At 43.6% G+C, this 6,399-nt stretch overlaps 1 long non-coding RNA gene across 1 annotated transcript; it reads left to right on the top strand.

Annotated features, from left to right (window-relative positions):
- Positions 1 to 2,504: 2,504 nt before the first annotated feature.
- LOC111855694 (uncharacterized) lies at positions 2,505 to 4,533 on the top strand. Its single transcript, XR_011992163.1, has 2 exons — positions 2,505 to 2,556; positions 3,797 to 4,533. It is a non-coding gene; the product is annotated as an uncharacterized lncRNA (long non-coding RNA).
- The last annotated feature ends 1,866 nt before the right edge of the window (positions 4,534 to 6,399 follow it).

Genomic DNA, 6,399 nt, shown 5'->3' with positions numbered 1-6,399 from the left:
AATTCCCATGGGGATATTGTCATTTTGTCTATGTCGTCATGTACAGAGGTGATAAACATAGTGCCAGAGCCAGACTCAAACTATGGAAATATATATGTAGAGATAATTTGGCCAGGATGATGTTTCAAATAAAACGGCATAAATTAGCAAAGACCTACTCCTGATGTCTGGCAGGGCTCTCTTACCTCTGAAGTTCATGTCTGAACACCCCTGTACACATTGACATTACAGACATAAGCAGCACCTGAAAGCGTACAAGAAACCACAGTCCATCTCAGCCAAACATCCTGTTTCATTTCGACCCCAAAGCTGAAATGCAGCATGATGAGTCGCCTCTGTTTGATGTTGATTTTTCAAGGTAAGTAACTTTCACAATTAATTTACACACCATAGTAAATGATCAATTTACTGAAATTGAAATTTGACTCACTGAACTTACCTGAATTTACTTGATAATGTCTTCTGTTAAACACGTTCATTTTCACCTTTGTTTGCTTAAAGTGTTCATGCTATATTTTAAGTGACAATTATTTTTTTTTTTACATTTTTGTAAAGAATGTTTGTAGTTCAGCTAAAAAAATCCTCAGGCAGAAAAATCAGCGTAACGTTGAGGGAATGTGATGTGGGAGTCGTAATTATTTTTCTTTAAGGTGTGGAGAGCAGCAGTTTTACTGATGATTATGGAATGTTTCATTGCAGTGCTGAATAATGATGTATTTAGGGTGTGAAATTGTTGTGGTACCCGACTAAGAGAGATCACAGTTTACTCTTTCATTACCATAATATTCATGCTAATAACACACAGGAAACAGGACAACGTTGATGCGCAAGTCAAGGTCATATTTTGGAAGTTTTTTCTCTTGTGCTCCATGTGTCTTTATTGAGCGATGCTGCCCAAGGGCATAACTTTGGGTGGAACATTGGGGGGGTTATTTGGGGGGTTGTATTAGCTGGTTTTGATTTATTGGGGGGGCTACAACCCCCCCCCCCCCCCCCCGTAACTTACACCCATGGTCATGCCCTGTCTCCAGGAAGTCTTCAGCTACAGTGTGACAGAAACGAGGTGAATGGAATCATCGGGGGAGTTCTGGTGGTCATCTGTCAGTACCAGACCAGTCGGTACCTGTTCAGCAAGAAGTACTGGTGTCTTGGGGAGTCCAGAAGCACGTGTGAGATTCTTATGGACACTGATGGCTACGTCAGAGCAGAGCTCAATAATCGCTTCAAGATTCAGGATGCGAAACGAAGGGGTTTGTTCATCCAGATGGCAGACCTGCAGATATCAGACACCGGGGTGTATTGGGTCGGGATCGACAAGATATATTCTGACATTATGTATCGGATTAATATAAGGGTGACTGAAGGTACTGTATGAGGTCTGTCTCTTTATTCTCCCAAACATCCAAACTGCCCACCTTGCCTTTGTTTATTATTAAGCTTGACCATGTTGAAGGTGAAATCTGTTTCTCAGCAGCGGTATCTGAGCCCAGAGTGTGGTCGCTGAGTCCTCCGGAGATGTCCTGTTGGGGGAAGCCGCTGACTGTCCGCTGCACCAGTGAACGAGGCACGCAGATTAAGTACGGCTGGTTCCGAACCACGGGGTCCCAGCCGGTAAGCATGGCGGGCTCATCAGATCTGCAGCTCCACTGTGGGATTCTGACAGAGGACGGGCGGTACTTCTGCACCGCCGGCAACAGCCTTGGCAACCAGAACAGCCAGGATGTGACTGTGCAGCTCCTGCGTCCTGCCGAGGGGGACTGCATCTACATCCTGGGCATCCGCGGTGAGTGTAATGGCACCACACGTCTCCGTGTGTCCATGACTGAACTGGAACTGGCATAAATGTGCCGCAATGTTAAACAAAAAACAATGCAGTTTGATATATTACTGTGGTGTGGATATGTGACAGGTAAATAAAAAGGAAATGTGATTTTTCTTCTGTTCAGGAAATGCTGAATAAGGTGGTTAATATGGTGGTTAAGTAACTAGCACTCTTGCCTCACACTTCTGAAAACCAGGTTTTGATCCTTCGCCCCTGCTCTTAGTGCGAGGAGTCTGCATATTCTTTCTGTGCTGATGTGGGATTTCCACCAACAGTCCAAAAGCTTGCTAAGATGAACTGGAGTCTCCAAATTGAGTGTGTGCCCTGTGATTGGTTAATAGCTGCTGCATCCTCGGATGTTTCCTGCTGTGTGTCTTTTGCTTCAGGAATAGGCTTCTCACTCTGTATAGGACAAGTGGTATAGAAAATGATTTAACATTTTTTTATAACCTTGTGTTATCAGGGTGCTGCTGTGCATCAGGAAAACTGACCTCTCATGCATGAATTCAGTCATATATGCGTCGCCATTTAGGAAACCTGATCCAGCACCTCTTGCAGTACATACTGCAGTGTTGTGGGTATGATCACTGCAGTCCAAAATGACTGTCTATCCTGTGGTCAGGTGACAACCTGTACGACTGCAGTGAGAGACTCAGGACTACAACTGCTGCTCCTTTCCAGCCCACTGACGGTGACAAAAGTTCTCTTAGCACCTATGGCCTTAATGTCACCAGGTAACCATCTCTTTGCCCTGTCTTCAGGGGCCCTAGGAACAGTTCTTGTACCCATAGGTACTACTCGCATTAGTGAAGTAGGCATTGATAATAATTAATTATAATTGATACTTTATTGATCCCCGTGGGGAAATTGTTTTTAACACCTCCCTCAACTTGCTCTTTGTAGAGCAAGCTGTCCGCGAAGGGCAGCCACCCATAGCGGTGGCCAGGGAGCTGGGGATTGAGGGTCTTGCTCAAGGAGCCACAGATGTGCTGAGGCGGGGCTTGAACCGGCAACCTTGTGATTACAGGCACACGGCTTAGCCCACTGAGCCACACGCTGCCTGATGTAAAGAGAGGGGAATTACTAGCTGAGATTGACAGGTAATATTAATATTATCGATCGATCTATAAACAGGTGGATCTACATGAGCACAGGACGTTCCACTTCTGGCAGACTGTGATGTACAGCTTGACTCAAATACAGGAAGTTACATTTCTTATAAAGCGTGACAGCCATGCTTCTAGTCAGAAGTCACATGTTTTAAAACATTTTCCGTCCTCGCAGAGTAGAGCAGTATGGGTCTGCGGTAGGTTGGGGAGGCTTGAGGTTAGAGAGACTCGAGGGGTGGGCCATCCTTCCGGCTACCATGCCTGCTCGACGGAACATTAGATCAACGATCTGTTGGACATTTCCGAGCAGAGTGCCCCCATCAGTTCTGCTGAGTGTAAGGTACACCCACCCACCTGACAACACAGCATAATTTTAAATGTGCAGCCAGAAGATGGTGTTACAGAGGCATTTAAGGCCCTTTCAGGCCTATGATAGCTATCAAATCCACCAACAGACTCTACACATTGCAGGAAGCAACTGACCTCAAGAGACAGGCAACGATAGGAAAGATCAGAACTGTGACAGCCACATACACAAAAGGGACAGTATGTGGCTCATTGTGTTAGGGCACAATGCCTCTGATCAGATGGTCATTAGTTCAAATCCCCAGTGTCGATGGAGGGATGTTACTGTTGGGCCCCTAAGCAAGGACCTCAACTCCAATTGACTCCAGGGATTGTCTGGCCCTACCTTCTCAGCTGTATGTTACTTTGGGTCGAAGAGTGTACTAATGTAAATGTAGCTTTTAGCAATGCTGCTAATGCTTTGTGGTGGTTAGTAGGCACAAACACGTTTCTATAGGCCGGCCATTGCAATGAGGAATCCAACCGGAAGTGAACAGTCAGCATGTGCTGTTCCTTGCAGGACTGATGGAGGGCTGCCCTTGTGGTACCTGGTTCTCCGGTGGCTGCTGTTTGCCGCCCTCCTGATGGTACCGTGCCTGGTTCCGAGGCTTTTCCGAGTCCTGAACTGTCCCCCTCGAACCAGAACCCCCATCTCAGTCCCGCCCAGATCCCGGAAACATTAGATTTATTAGATTAAATATTTTATTGTAAATAATTTTATAAATGACTGTACAGTGTTAGTATTAGAGGAACATGAGAATGCACTGTTAAAGAAAATCCTCTGCTTACTATTTGATTCTGGTTGAACTTGACATAAGGTCATGTAAATGAGTCGTTTATTAGTTTATTTTGTATTCGTGGCAACTGTTACAGCATATTAAGGTCTAGAGCAGATTGTGGGTCTATCTCAGTATTTTGGCAATGTTCCATGTGTTATATGTTATAAAAAGTCTGACATAATATGCTTGAGTAATAAATTACACAGAAAATTAAATAACAGTTTAGATTTTCATGGTAATAATGACTTTGCATTAAAAGTCAGATGCGTCAAAACACAACTTATTAAACCTGTTATTTATCCTCTGTCGTTGGAAAATATGAAGCCATATTATGCTATGTATCATCCTATTATACGTGTTCCCGCTTATATTAAAACTTATATGTGCTTTTATTGAAAATCATTATGCAAATTATAGGTCTGTTTTGGAACTGTGTGCGCAGGAACTAATTACATGCATTAAAATTTCAATGCAGAAAGTATCTTTCATCATCTGTTTATTGTTCAGAATAGCGACTCCCTCCTCCGTGACATCATTTTACAAATGTTTGTTATTTTTGGTGCAAAACATATTTTGTCTTGCAGTTTGGGGAATTTGAGTTCATCTTCCTGTGTCTTTTTTTCCTAGCATGAATTTTTGATCGCTTTGCAAAGCTGTACTCACAGCTGTGAATTTCAACTACAAGGAGAAGCCCTTGAAATCTGAGAAAAGGGTGAACATGTGTACTGTACAGTGCGCAACGCCGATCTGTCAAGAGGCAAACTGCAGTTCCAACTTTAGCCACAAGATGGCAACTTTGCTTATACGATATGATTGTTTTTAGCTTTAAAACTGTATGTGGACTTTTAATATGAAGGATATCGGTTCAAGTCTCAGAGAGGCTGGAGAGCTGGGAGTGCCCTCGAGCTACATGATCTGAATTATTCCTGAGTTTCTCAGCTCTCCAAATGGGTGGACGTTCATGTGCACATTGTACTATGAAATTCTTATTTAGGTGCTTCCTGCAAACCCTAGTCAAGTACAGGGGCCTGTACTACGAAGCGGGGTTACTGGCTTATCAGGGTAACTTGTTGGATTTAAGGTAGTCTGGGCAAAATGTAAGTGAACGAATATGAAGTTCATTTAAACTGTGCTACCTTAAATCCGACAAGTTATCCCGATAAGCCAGTAACCCCGCTTCTTAGTACAGGCCACAGGACTCCATGATAAATAACATCCATCCATTTTCCGTAACCACTTGTCCTCTTCAGTGTCGGGGGGGGGGGGGGGGGGGTCTGGTGTCTATAGGCACAAGGCAGGGAACTCAGGATGGGGGGCCAACCAATCGCAGTGATAAATAACAGTGCAAACAAAAACATTAGTGACAAACAAACAAATATTTAGCATTTTGTCGAACCATTTAACCTTTTAAAATATACACTTTACAGTTCTCTAGATATTTAAAAACTTGTACTGAAATGAACTACTCTCACAAGTAATGGCTCAGAGGGCTCGTATTAGCTTACAGGTGCTAGAGATTACTAATAAATATTGCAAAAGTGGCATTGTCTTGCTTGCACCACTGAGGAAACATTTCAACAATACATTCTGCATTTAGCTGTCTTCTCCTACGTGCCAGTGAGACTGGACTGAGCAGACACAGTCTTCATATAGACTCGTGGCCACAATTGTGGAACCTATTTAATCATCCATCATGTATGATTTTACAAATGTCATGCATTGGACGTTTTGAATAAGTAACCGCAGCAACAGTTGCGTGAAGTTCTGCAACTTCTAAAAACTGGAAGGGTTTCCAAAATTTTGGCCAGTAGTGTAAACCGCTTCTGTTGTTCCTTCCCATAAAAAGTGCATGCCGCAATAATGGTGTTACAACTACCGATCCTCAACCCCCCATATATGCACACACCACAATGCAATAAGTGCATTAGCAAATCAGAGGTCTCTCTGCGATGACAATAGCCTTACAAAGTGAGAGAGCATGCAGGTCAGACGTGGTATGTGACTCACACCTGGGCTAGGCCTACTGCTATCTCACGGCTGGTGGCTAAATCTTAGCAATAACATCACCTTATCGATCGAGGCAGCTATTAAACTCCGCACTTTTGTACCCTACCCTTTCTTTGGAAAAATTTTATTATGAGAAACATCAATATCCTGTCATGCTTCTCCGCATCATAAATGAAGTTAAGTGCCAGAAAGGGAGCAGGCTTGGGTGGTACCCTGGCGCAGCTAGAACTCCGTCTTTTAATGTAGCTTCTATTCCTGGGCTTGTGTGTTCAAGCCTGTCATTAAATTAGGCTCTGTGGAACTTGTATGTACTCCATGGGTTAATTTGTGTTTTCTC

This window comes from Paramormyrops kingsleyae, chromosome 6 (assembly GCF_048594095.1).
Source record: "Paramormyrops kingsleyae isolate MSU_618 chromosome 6, PKINGS_0.4, whole genome shotgun sequence".
Taxonomy (NCBI): domain Eukaryota; kingdom Metazoa; phylum Chordata; class Actinopteri; order Osteoglossiformes; family Mormyridae; genus Paramormyrops; species Paramormyrops kingsleyae.
This window is presented reverse-complemented; position numbering and strand designations above follow the sequence as displayed.